Below are 14,449 nucleotides of genomic sequence, written 5' to 3' on the forward strand. Positions count from 1 at the left end.
GGACCATTCTACCAAAGTAGAAAATGTATTTAAACCTTATGTATTTACATTGATTGTTATGATCTATTTAAATTAAATATGTAAAATCTATGTTTTTATTTTAAAAGATACTTTGATTCATTTTAAAATGAAATCAAGTTGAAAATGGTTTGCCGTGTTTTCAGGTCACTACAGAAACACAGTTTTAGTCCAGAGGTGCAGATTTATTTTAGGCACACTCTTACGTTTTAGAGCAGGATGTGAGGCTGCATCTCTGTCCCTCATGGCCACATAGAGAGAGCAGAAAATGTGTCCCAAAGCCTGAAATCAGTGTGTAACATTAAGAACTGTCATTACTGAAACACACATTTTCTTCAAATAAGTTTTTAATTACCTTTGTCACCACCAAAACATTTGGTGCAGTTTTAATACTATCATAAACATTTTGTCACTGATAAAACAGCCTGAAATTCTTTGTTCTGATAAAGAAAATATAATTAAAGTATAATTTCACTTAAAGCAAAAGGATTTTAGTCTAAAATCCAGGTCCATATTGGACTTTCAGCACTGAATCAGTTCAGTAGAATGACGCTTAAACATTTGTTGACTTTGAACAGAGAAACCAAAAGCTACAGTGAACGTCCAGCCAGCTGGTCATGTGTTCATCAGAGAGAGAGTCACTCTGACATGTGGAATAGAAAGTGGAGATGACTGGAATTATGAATGGTATAAGAATAATAATCTTCTCAGAGATGCTCAAAGGAAGAAATATGAAATCTCTAATGTTGATCAGACTCATGCAGGTGATTATACCTGTAAGGGAACACAGTCAACAGGCCGAATCTAAACACACACCAGTGCAGCTGTTAGACTGACTGTATCAGGTGAGTTTGGCGTCTTTCTCACTGTATTTCTATCATTTACAGTTAAACATGCAGAGGTGCATTATAACTAAGTACATTTCATCTTGCTGTAGATACTTAAGAAAAGAGGAGATTCAGCAAATTTTTCTTTAAAATTTATCCTGACTCTCTCAGTGAGCTCATGTAGCTCATCTCATAAACACTGGCAGCGTCAGCGGATGAGAGTCGTTTTCCTTTATGTGAAATGTTTGCTGTACATGCATCTTCAGAGAGAGTGAATCATTTGTAAAAGTAGTTCCCTTCTTTATACAGAGAGACCAAAAGCTACAGTGAACGTCCAGCCAGCTGGTCATGTGTTCATCAGAGAGAGAGTCACTCTGACATGTGAAATAGAAAGTGGAGATGACTGGAATTATGAATGGTATAAGAATAATAATCTTCTCAGAGATGCTCAAAGGAAGAAATATGAAATCTCTAATGTTGATCAGACTCATGCAGGTGATTATACCTGTAAGGGAACACAGTCAACAGGCCGAATCTACACACACACCAGTGCAGCTGCTACACTGACTGTATCAGGTGAGTGTGGCGTCTTTCTCACTGTATTTCTATCATTAAGAGTTTAAAGTGTAGACGTGCATTGCAACTATAAAAACATCATCCTGAAGTAAACATGTCAGCAATTTTCTATTTATTATATAAAGTTTCTCAGAAGCCTTAATGAGTTCATGTACAGTGCTGAGCCAAAGTCAGAGACCACCCTTCATTATTTAGTCTCCAGTCAAAACCATAAAACAGAAATAAAGCAGTTCTACAAGTTGGTCATTTTTCTGCACTGGAAAAAACAGAAACATCCACACATTCCTGAGTTTTCTAGCTTTTCACTTGACAGTTACAGATCATTTAGAAAATCATGTATAAAAGATCTTCTCATGGTCTGCACTAATTAACCAACTGCAAAAGTCTCATCTCCCTTTATTATTGTTTCTATGTCCATCAAACTTTCAGCTCAGGCTGCTTTGTAACAGACTAGAAGTTTCAGTAGTTCAGTATTTTTACAGGAGGTCTTTCAGGGGTCTTTAAAGAAGCAGCACAAAGAATGGCCTGTTAGTGTGCTTTAATATTTATCTTTACACACAATATTTTAATGATGAATGTGAGCACTGAACAGTCCTGTTTAATTAATAACTGTCAGCAGCCGAGTTATCAATCTGTCCAGTTAGTTAACTGACCTTCATATTGCTTTATAACCGTCTTTGTCCTCAAACGTCATATTAAAGTGATTTTTAGCAAATACAGTAATCTAGATCATAATTCTGTCTGTTATTGGTTTTAACACTGAGCTGTGAGTGAATCTCCCACAGTGTTTAAGCCAAAACCTTTCCAGCTTCATGAATGATATAAAAACGACACCAACATCCAGATCATTAGGACACATTTGTGTTTGTCAGGCATCATCTGTTCCTCAGTTACACTTTTCCATAATTTATTGGCCTAATAACACTTTTCTTTTGATCTTCACACTGTTTCCTCTCTAATGATGACTGAAACAGAGGTGTGAAGGTACCATGTGTGGATGACCTTAATAAATTAAATTTTCCAAATTATGATGATAAATTTGTTGCATTAGAAACATTTCAGTCTTGATGGAGACGTTTATTCTCAAGTGTCTCATCATGAATAACTCCAAACACACACAGAGCTCTGAGAAGGAGACCATCACCAACGTCTACACCATCAGCTCAGTTAGTCTCTCTGATGGAGGTCAGTACTGGTGCAGAGCTGGCAGAGGAAACCCAGTCTACTACACACACTTCAGTGATGCACTCTGGGTAAACGTTACTGGTGAGTAAGAGTGATATTTTATAGGGAATGGAAAGTGGTTTTACTGTAGCCTCACTCAAAGAATTATTAAAGTGTGAAACATGTAAAAGTCTGAAGACGGCAGAAGCTCAGGAGATACTCTGCAGTTCATTCATGTGAATCAGCATATCCTGATTGTTAAACTGATTCATTACAGTATTACAGACCATCCACCCATTTAAGGTTGAAAATTAATTGATAACTGTATGCTGTATGTTAACAATAAGTACTTAAATACACCTTAATTATGCATTAATTAACTGCTAAGTGAGCATTAGTTACTGATTAAGTGCTTAGTAATTAGTAGTTGAGTAAACTGTTACCTGATAGTTTAGTTTGTCGTTAGTTCACAGCTTATTTATTCATTAATTGTGCACTTATAGCTGCTGTTTTACCTGCTAGTGAGCTGATGAATGTTTACATATCTAAATAATATGAGAAATAACAAATCATATGTTAATTGTCTGTTAACTAATCTACGGAATTATTGATATTAATTAACTACTTCTTTGTGTTCCTCCCAGTAAAGTCATTATTCATGCCACTAATTAAACTATGAACTCATAATTAGGACTTGAACAGTAACTGATATCTTAATTTCTCTCTACTTGTTTTTTGTCTCCCCTCCAGTAAAGTAGAAAATATACAAACAATATCAAATTTTATTCTAAATGATTCTATGCAATAAATTGGACACTTCAGTTTCTTATTGATTGGAAAGTCCTTCATACTTCATTTCATCAATGATCCAAAATTGGTTTTCCATTATATCAATTCAAAACGAATGCTTGTGGCACCTTAAAATTCAAGTTGTAAGGATAATAGTGGTCACTGCATATCTATCTACATATCGCTGCTGTTGGAACAAAACCTTGCATCTCTGTTTTTGTCATTTTACAGGTTTTGACATATTTTGAAAATGTCTGTTGTCGTTTAAATTGTGTGTAAATTTCAGCCCTAAATGACTGTGAGAAGGTCTGGCTCCATTGACTTACATTAAAAGCAAAGTGTGTATTTTCTGTCTCCTGTAAATTTACCATTTTGGAGATACAAGGTTTTCTCCCAACAACAACAACGACATGTCAGGCAGCCTGTGTTGTAGGCCTGACCTGTGTGTCCAGTTTCTACAGTGATTCACAGTGAAATGTATTTCTGCTGCTTTTAATCATGAATTAGTAGTACAATTAGTAAATTAGTAGTGAAGGTAATCGCTTCACTTGAAGGGACACACAAAGTAGTAATTAATGGTTAAGTAGCATTAAGTAATGAGGAATTCATGATGAACATGTAGAAACAGTTGTGAGTAGAGAGAGGCAGCAGAATATGAGGAGGTGAAGGAGAGTTAAATAAGCTGTGACCTAATGACTAAACTATCAATTAACAATGTACTCAATTGCTAAGTGTTTAATCTGTAACTAATGCTTAATAAGCAAGTACATAATACATGAATGAGGATTTTAGTATTGAATAGCACATAATTATCAATTAATGTGTGACCCATAATATAAACATTTACCATTTAATTTACAGTCAAAATGGCCTTTAAGTACAAGCAATTCATTTTTTCAAGAGATATTTCTTAGGAAGTTACATACAAGGTAATCCTCATGCATAAGTGGGGAAAAAAAACAAAAAAAAGATAGACCACCAAAGCTCAATGATCAATGCTTATACACAAAATCTAAAGACAACATACACAAGATATAGTGAAATATACACAAAATCTAGAGACGATATACACAAGATATAGTGAAATATACACAAAATCTAGAGACGATATACATTTTAAAGTGACTTGAGTGACTCAGTGTTACTGTTCTTTATAGTGGCTTAGTGTTAAAGTGTTATTGTCCATAGAGATGATATGATACAGTAATAATGACAAAGTGACTGACTGAAAATGGTGGTTGGGGAAGAATCCACAGCTTCACAGCTTCTTCAGAAGCCTGACAGCCTGTGGGTAGAAATAGAGAAAGTGTTCATCAACCGAAAAACAAGCTCCTCTCTTCCTTCAGCTCTGAAAAGAATCCACAGATGAGCAGCTGTCAAGACGCCGTTACTGAGCAAAGCAAAAAGACAAAAAGAAGAGTTTGTACTAGAAAGCATAAGCTGACCATCTGAGACGGGTTAAGGTTTTCTGGACGAGTCTAGAAGTGAGATATTTGAAAGTAACAGAACGCAGTATATAAATCACTGAACAGGACAACATTGTTTAAATACAAATTAATTCATATTTCAAATTCATCTTCCTCTCTCCAGCTTCAGGTCCTGGATCTGGATCCACTGAAGTAATAGTCGGAGTGTCAGTGGGACTGAGTCTAATCTTGCTCCTCATCATCATACTGGGCCTGATTTGCTGCTACAAGAAGAGCAAAGGTTTGAAGACACACTTCCTCTGTCCTGTATGAGTTTATGCAGCTGAGTAAAGACAGATTTCTGTGAGCTGTGCTGTTTGTACTGGCGCTGATATAGAAGTATAGTTTGAATCTCTTATTCAAAGATGTATCTCTGTCTCCCTCTACTGGAAATCAGCAGAACACCAACCAAAGCCAGAGTCTGTCAGGGTCTGGGGGGTCTCTCTCAGGAAACCCACCACTGCAGGCTGCTCAGTTTGCATGACTAACATAATCACTAGCGTTTAGTTTTTATAGCAGTTACACTGTTTCAGTAAAAGATCTCATTCACTCTGTAATAAGCAGTGATCACATTTATGGATTACTGATTTCATATTTAACAGGAATGCGACTAAATTTCCTCTTGTTCATTAATACTTGTTTATAAGTGAGGTGTCTGTGATGATGTGAGAACACAGTGGCGTCTCTGATGAGTAACTTCTTCTGTTCCAGGTGATTCTGCAGCTCAGCCCAGTGATGACACTTACGCTCAGATTGCGACTAAAAAGAACCGCAGAGGAAACAGTAAGAACTGCATCTCTACAGTAACAGATATATTTTCTCTTTAACTGGTTTTAGTATTAATTTAAATTTATTTCTCTTTCAGATGAAGGAGCCACACAACCAAATGAGGTCACTTATTCCCAGATTCAGTTGAAAAACCTGGAACATCATGAAAAAGGTGCGCAATACCACCTGCCCATTTTTTAGAAGAACACATCAGACTGACTGTAGTAGCACAGCGTTGGCTGTTGCTCTGCCTTGTGACTCAAACGTTACTGATGAATAAATGATTTGAACAGATTTGAATGAATTTCTTTGTACTCCAAAGACGAATTGTGCAGAGTCCAGTGATGTGCTTTATTCACATGTTGAGACGAAAACATGAAGATGGTTTTATAAAAGAAACGATGAATGAAAACAGTGTCTACAATGTTATAGACAAATATGTAATGACACAAGTACTTAATGTCGTGGTATTCGTGTCTAATTTTTTCCCTGTTCTATTACATACACACATAGTGTGGGTGATGACTGTGAGCTGCGTATAAGTTTCCTTCATCTAAATTACATTCAATAAATGTTCTCTGATCATCATCGGTGATATGAAGTGGGTGTCAGAGACGTCCACATCTAATGTGGGAGCTTCTATGTGAACTGTAGCCTTTAAACTGCGACAATGTTGGCCACCTTTTATTTTGAGTATCCTTAATATCTTAAAGCTCACAAATGCCAACATTGTTAACAAACTAATTCATTAATTGAAGCTCTACCTGTAATTTAAATGATGCATGAGACAGAAGATTTCAGAGCTTTATTAAAGCCTAGACTCGATCTCCAGACGACAGTAATGCCTAAACAATCAGAGTCAGTAAAGAAACCTGAGCGTGTTTAAAGTACAATTTAAACATTCACAGTAATTTGATTCTGGCAAATAAAAGCTTCTGAATGAGTTGGTTCAAGTAAATGAGCTGGTGTTTAGTGACGTCACAGAGACGATTAATTCAAAGGGCTGTTTTTGCTGCTTTCTTTCCATATATGGAAAACTTCTTCATTAAAAACAAGCAAGGGAAATTTGATTTATAATATATTACACTGATATTGCTGTGAGTAGAGTGGATTGTTCTAACAGCAAAAACATGTCAAAACCTTGAATAAAATCTGTTTTTTGTAGACTGTCAATTATACACAGACATGTAATTCATAAAGCGCTTTTCTCTTGTAGGTCTGTGAAGAAAACTGCTGCTGTTTCAGTGCAGAACAGTAACCATTCACAGAAATGCCTGGTTGGGTTCTAAGGAGTGCAGACAGAAGAGGATCTGAACACATTTAGACTGTCAGAACTTTCATACGTGATTTGAACAACTTCATTTACTAATCATAACACATTTCCTTTGGAATAAAATGAGTATTTATGTGAACTAAACCAATGTGAGCAGCACATAATCAGAGCTTTGTACAATCAAAACACATAAAAGCTCAGTTTCTCAGGCTGAAATTGAGCTTAATCCTCATCTAAAAACTCTGTTCACAGATAATCTCTGTCCAGAAAACAGACTCAAAATATCAAGAGTTGTTTTTCTAAGTGACGATAAGCAAACCTCAGTCATGTCCGTCAGCTCAGGGGATCAAATCGGCAGCCTTGCAGTCACAAGGCTGGTTCCCTAACCACCAGCCCACGATGATTCAAATAGTGCCAAATTTTGTTTGATGAGATTTTTTGTAGTTATGAGTTTTGATGTTTAATGTGTGTTTTATTTTTTATCATTTATATTATTCTTTTGCCTAACCCAACTAACAATCTTCATACAGTAATGCTGATGACAAAAAGCAGTCTGGTCCTATGCTGTGCTATTCTTCTTGTACTGTATTGTATTCATGTATTGTTACATATTTCTGTTTTTGATCCAGTAGAATTACATTTATAATAGTCATCCATCCATTTACCAAGCCGCTTCTCCCTCAGGGTCCCGGGGGGTGCTGGAGCCTATCCCAGCGGTCTTATAATAGTCATGTTTTCATAAAATAATACATTACTTTGATCTTTTAGCAAGCTGAAGCAATACATCTCTTCACGCTGTATTTTTTATTATATTTGCAGATGCCAGAAAGTGGCACAAATAAATATATTATCCAACCACAACTTCTGTTCTTTATTCAGAGACAGAAATGAGCTTTGATCAAAGACCTAATGGAACATTACACATCTTATTTTACTTCATAAATATACAGTATATTATATATATACAGTGGGTTGCAAAAGTATTCATACCCCTTGAACTTTTCCATATTTTGTCACATTACAACCACAAACATAAATATATTTCACTGGAATTTAATGTGAAAGACCAACACAAAGTGGTATACAATTGTGAAGTGGAAAGAAAATTATACATGAATCAAAACATTTTTTACAAATAAAAAACTAATAAGTGCGACGTGCAAAAGTATTCAGCCCCCCTGAGTCAATACTTTGTGGAGCCACCTTTTGCTGCAATTACAGCTGCAAGTCTTTTAGGGTATGTCTCCACCAGCTTTGCACATCTAGTGACTGAAATTCTTGCCCATTCCTCCTTGCAAAACAGCTCAAGCTCAGTCAGATTGGATGGAGAGCGTTTGTGAACAGCAGTTTTGAGATCTTGCCACAAATTCTCAATTGGGTTTAGGTCTGGACTCTGACTGGGCCATTCTAACACATGAATATTCTTTTTTTTAAACCACTCCATTGTAGCTCTGGCTTTATGTTTAGGGTCTTTGTCCTGCTGGAAGGTGAACCTCCGCCCCAGTCTCAAATCTTTTGCTGACTCCAACAGGTTTTCTTCCAAGATTGCCCTGTATTTGGCTCCATCCATCTTCCCATCAACTTTGACCAACTTCCCGGTCCCTGCTGAAGAGAAGCACCCCCAGAGCATGATGCTGCCACCACCATATTTGACAGTGGGGATGGTGTTTTCAGAGTGATGTGCAGTGTTATTTCTCCGCCACGCATAGCGTTTTGCATTGTGGCCAAAAAGTTCTATTTTGGTCTCGTCTGACCAAAGCACCTTCTTCCACATGTTTGCTGTGTCCTCAACATGGCTTCTGGCAAACTGCAAACGGGACTTCTTATGGTTTTCTTTTAACAATGGCTTTCTCCTTGCCACTCTTCCATAAAGACCACATTTGTGTAGTGCACGACTAATTGTTGTCCTGTGGACAGTTTCCCCCACCTGAGCTGTGGCTCTCTGCATTTCATCCAGAGTCACCATGGGCCTCTTGGCTGCCTCTCTGATCAGTGATCTCCTTGTTCGGCCTGTAAGTTTAGGTGGACGGCCTTGTCTTGGCAGGTTTACTGTGGTGCCATACTCTTTCCATTTCCGGATGATGGATTGAACAGTGCTCCGTGAGATGTTCAAAGCTTGGGAAATCTTTTTATAACCTAAGCCTGCTTTAAACTTCTCCAAAACCATATTCCTAACCTGTCTGGTGTGTTCTTTGGACTTCATGATGCTGTTTGCTCCCCAATATTCTCTTAACCAACATCTGAGGCCGTCACGGAGCAGCTGTATTTGTACTGAGATTAGATTACACACAGGTGGACCCTTTTGAGTCATTAGCAGTCATCAGGCAACTTCTGAATGCAATTGGTTGCACTCAGGGAAAAGGGGGCTGAATACTTTTGCACGTCGCACTTATTAGTTTTTTATTTGTAAAAAATGTTTTGATTCATGTATAATTTTCTTTCCACTTCACAATTGTATACCACTTTGTGTTGGTCTTTCACATTAAATTCCAGTGAAATATATTTATGTTTGTGGTTGTAATGTGACAAAATATGGAAAAGTTCAAGGGGTATGAATACTTTTGCAACCCACTGTATTAGGGCTGAGGGAAAAACTCGAGTCTTAGATGCTCTGCGATGCGGATGTGAACGATTCTGAATTGACTCATAAACGTCAAAAGTCGATTTTCTAGACATTTAATTTATAACGTAAAGTTGACGGAACGTAAAAAGCAGAACTTGGAAGTGAGCAGCGCCCAGACAGCCTGTGGAGGCACGTAACAAAAACACACATGGAGCGAGAAATCCGACAGGCTCTGCTTTAAAGCCATTAAAGCCAGTTAGGAGTCACAGCCTTTCTCTCTAACCTGTTTGTCTCTAGACAGACAAAGCACTTCTTGTAAGTCGCTCTGGATAAGAGCGTCTGCTAAATGCTGTAAATGTAAATCTGTTGTTAACAATAACTTCTATCTAACGGCATTAAATGATTAATTTAGCCAATTTAAATAAAGTTTTGGCCTTAAAAATGCAAAACATCTGAATAATAAATAAAGTAAGAAATGCCAGCATAACCTCTAAATACTCCAGTACTGAAATTATTTGGTCCAGCTCTGTAATACAACTTTATCTTATACATTTTATTCCTATGTTTTTTTGTCACTGTTATTATTTTGGTATTATGTTATTTTTATTTATTATATATATTATTTCCTAACCTGATAATATACCTATTTTTTCCTGTAACAAACAGTATCAAAATTGTTGTTCTATACAAATGTGACCTTTTTACCTCACCTCTGTTGTTTCATCATTTGTTGTCATATTTGATCATATTGTGACTTTGGATCTACTTTATATTTAGATTGTTTACCCAGAAATAGGATAAATGTACTTGAAGTGTAATTTTGTAAACTTCCAATAAAGAATGTATGAATAATTTTAATAATAAATTATGTTGATGGCGTCTATTCTGAATGACTGAGTCAGCCATTCAGAGCCAGAAGGGCTGTTCAGCCCCATGTGCTCACATGGGTTTAAGAGGATTTTTCTTCTACTTTTTTGGTTTTGCAGTTTTTGGTCAGGTCAAAAATGACAGAAATTGCATATCTGCTCATTAACATCCACATCAAACAATAATCATCGAACTCTAGCCAACAGAATGAGGCCTACAGTAAATACTGTATGTACAGAAAAGAGGATGCATGCAAATTGAGACTGTTCTAAAAAATGAGGCATCTTGAAAATATATGCACAATTAATGAACTTGATGGTGGCCCTAAAATATGATTCAAGCTTTCAATGGTTTTATAACAGTCGAACAGATTGAGAACAACAACTCAGCCACGAAGTGGTCAGCCATGTAAAATGACCGAGCGGGGTCAGCAGATGCTGAGGCACATAGTGCGCAGAGGTCACCAACTTTCTTCAGAGTCAATCGCTACAGACCTCCAAACTTCATGTGGCCTTCAGGTTAGCTCAAGAACAGCGTAGAGAGCTTGATGGAATTAGTTATCAAGGCCAGCTGCATCCAAGCCTTACATCACCAAGCTGAGCAAATACTTTTGGAAATATAGTGTATGTTTATAATTCAATTCACGTTTATTTGTATAGCGATTTTTACAACGATGTTGTCACAAAGCAGCTTTACAGAAGTTTGAAAACACACAGTTACAACATGTATCCCCCAGTGAGCAAGCCAGAGGTGACAGTGGCTAGGAGGAACTCCCTCAGTCTGGAGGAAGAAACCTTGGGAGGAACCAAGACTCACAAGGGGAGACCCGTCCTCCTCTGGTCAAACAGTATTTGCAATTTAATAAGCTAAATACCAAATAGAAGCTAAGAGGATCTCTGTTTGAAGACTGGATGGTAATGCTTTAGAAACTGCACTGGTAGAGGTGGTCTCTGACTGAGGTGGTCTCTGACTGAGGCAGTCTCTGACTGAGGCGGTCTCTGACTGAGGCGATCTCTGAATGAGGCGGGCTCTGAATGAGGCGTTCTCTGACTGAGGCGGTCTCTGAATGAGGCGTTCTCTGACTGAGGCGGTCTCTGACTGAGGCGGTCTCTGAATGAGGCGGTCTCTGACTGAGGCGGTCTCTGAGTGAGGCAATCTCTGACTGAGGCGGTCTCTGACTGAGGCGGGCTCTGACTGAGGTGGTCTCTGGCTGAGGCGGTCTCTGACTGAGGCGGTCTCTGACTGAGTCTTTATGAAAAGTGGGAGTGAGCTGAAACAGTCCCATCCTATCTCAATGCTGGTAAATCTGGATGGCACAGTGATGTAATGAAGGGTGTTGCAGCACAGATGAACAGGAGAGCAGGTTGGTGATGGTGAGGAGGAGGCCCTGATGGTCAGTCTTCAGCAGGATGGGAGGACAGTCATTATCTCAGGAAGAGTAAAGATACAAAATTAGTTCTGGTCAGGAGTTTGACTGTAATAAAAAGATTTCCCCCAGAGTGTGGCTGGTGACTCTGGCAGATCTAACTATAACAGCATGAAGTAAAAGGAGAGAACCAGAAGGTAGCATAGATATGAGAGAACCCTGAGACACTGGGATCCCCCCACTCACCGTCAACAAACCTGTGTGATCGCGTGAGGTTTATACTCTAAAGTATAGGATGACAGTCTAATGCCCCTATAACTCCTTTAGGAAGTCTTAATTAGCCAATAGCTGGTTGTTAATTGGCTGCTTATTACTACTTTATTAAGCAATAACTAACTTAAGTAAAAAGAAAAACGTTTTTTTTGTTAATGCATTATTCAGTGCCACTCCCAAACTGTGGAATACCTTTCCTCAGCTTTCCTTAGCTTTTCCTCCAGCTTAGAATAATGCTGTACTTATACTACAGAGAACACGTTTATAAAACTCAAACTGTTGTTTAACTCTTAGATTTTTATCAAATGTCATTTGATTTCAATAAATGTCTCACTTTTGTATGTCTTTATAATATTTTACTTTTACTTGTTTACTTGCCACTGTCCACTGGCCACACCACATCCATGAATAAACACACATATATAGATACTATATATAAACATATATAACATATCTTTTCATTCTGTTATTATTATTGTCCAGTTCGTACTCCATTGCAGTACAGATGTCATATTCATATGATGTCATATGAATTTCCCACCCACTGCTCACCACCCTGAGCTAATGCCCTATTTGGTGAAACAACGTGAAAAATAAAAAAAACGTCTGAGCAGACTTTGACTTTTTTTAACTTGTATAGCAGCTTAAGCAGTCTGAGAGAGGCACTAAATAATTAAAATATCTATAAATAATACTGTGCACAATCATTTTCTGAGTAATGGGTCTGTATGAAGTGCACTTACTAATAAACTCTGTGATTACTGTGAGCTTGCAGCTTGTCTGAATTGTTTGTTATTATGTTCAATGCTCTAGTTTAGTATTTTTTGTTTTTCTGAATGTGCTCTTAGTATATTACCAACCTCTAAATAAAAAGTACATTATACTCTAAAATGCACCTGTAGCCATTCAGCACAGTCCAGGCCCATGTGGATAAAACAAACAATATTGGTTTTATTATCATTAACCCAAAACAGGCATGGGTCAAAACCAGAAAACACAGAAAGATCACAATATTGATCATAACACCAGGCGAACGACGAAGGGCAAGACAAAAGAGGTAGTTGGTAAATCAGGTAAAACAGGTACAATACTGAGACTAAGAGCCCAAAGCAAAGGTACCAGAGGGAACAGCAAAAAGGCGTAAACAAGTCAAAAGGTGGGAATCAGAAAAAGGCAATCAATACAAACGCTCAGTAAGTTCAAGAAGAAGCAAGACCTCACACTGACTCTGACTAAAGCCCGGGCTTATATACTATCTGGACTAAACATGTGACAAATATACACAGGTGAGGATCTTCTAGTAATCAGGAGACTGTGAACGCTGATAGGTAGGCACGAGACTGTCATGAGTCACATGATCCCTGAGAGTGTTGTGGGTAATGTAGTCCATTTCAGTCTGAGGGTTTGTCCTATACGTGACAGCAGCTTTACATTTCTAGAGAAAATATAAACCTAAGAAGTTGTTACTTCACTCTGTATCACTTTCTCTCTCCTACAGATGGTGATGTGATCCTGGACATTCCTGTCCATCCTGTGTTTGAGGGAGATTCTCTGACTCTCCGCTGTTTATTTCGCTCCACAAAGCCCTCAAACCTCACAGCTGATTTCTATAAAGATGGATCACTGCTCCAGACCCAGACGACAGGAGAGATGATCATCCGTACTGGCTCAAAGTCAGATGAAGGTCTCTACCACTGTAAACACCCAGTGAGAGGAGAGTCACCACAGAGCTGGCTCTCAGTCAGAGGTGAGAACAGTTTCTTGTTATTTGATTCTTTCTCTAAATCTACAGTTTCATATTTTAATTAGTTTCCATCTTGTAGCATGTAAACTATTTTCACCTCACTGTGGTGGTGCGGGGTCTCTGTCTCTGGTTTAACAATGTGAGAAACCAGCCCTTGGAGGAAGGTGATAGAGTGCTGCTTCGCAATGTTGGATTGACAGGGAAACATAAATTGCAAGACAGATGGAGGTCATTGCCTCATGTAGTGGTTGGGAAAATGCCAAATTTACCTGTGTACCATGTCAAGCCCAAGAGAGGGACTGGACCGGTCAAGACTTTGCATAGAGACCATCTCTTACCAAGTGGATATTTGGTAAGAATGCCAGAACCTTCAGGCATTGAAAATGTGCCACAGAGATCTGTAACAAGGGTACAGAGCAAAAACTGTAGAGTCATGAGAAACTGGAGGGGAAACTGCTGAATCCGAAAGTGAAGAAGTGTATCAACCTCCTCAGATTGATGTTAAAGATGCACGAAGGCGACTAGGGGAGATGTTGGAACCCTCTGACAGGATTGATGTTGTGGAAGGGGGTGACTTGGCTCTGAATAATGGTGAGCTGGACAAAAATACTGATGTAGGTGAAATGCCCAACAGCACCAACCTGGAGAATGCTGGAACCGAGGAGATCTCACAGCCACCTACTAATACTGGGGTGGACCCAGATGTAGAGGGGGGAGACGTCCCTGGCTCTAATGTGTTAGTGGAGGATGTTGAG

General features: G+C 38.3%; 1 protein-coding gene and 2 long non-coding RNA genes across 3 annotated transcripts in view; all 3 read left to right on the forward strand.

Annotated features, from left to right (window-relative positions):
- Positions 1-5,730, forward strand: part of LOC119262824 — a 46,606-nt gene extending 40,876 nt beyond the window's left edge. The window contains exon 3 of the long non-coding RNA XR_005129938.1: positions 5,706-5,730. This is a non-coding gene — a long non-coding RNA (uncharacterized LOC119262824). The remainder of the gene's footprint in view (positions 1-5,705) is intronic.
- The window catches only part of LOC119262785 (sialoadhesin-like), a 101,507-nt gene that overhangs the window by 44,194 nt on the left and 42,864 nt on the right, over positions 1-14,449 (forward strand). The window lies entirely within an intron of this gene.
- On the forward strand, positions 2,536-5,594 carry LOC119262828. The gene is made up of 3 exons (XR_005129944.1): positions 2,536-2,687; positions 4,965-5,081; positions 5,552-5,594. It is a non-coding gene; the product is annotated as an uncharacterized LOC119262828 (long non-coding RNA).

Source organism: Pygocentrus nattereri, chromosome 29, assembly GCF_015220715.1.
Source record: "Pygocentrus nattereri isolate fPygNat1 chromosome 29, fPygNat1.pri, whole genome shotgun sequence".
Lineage (NCBI taxonomy): Eukaryota > Metazoa > Chordata > Actinopteri > Characiformes > Serrasalmidae > Pygocentrus > Pygocentrus nattereri.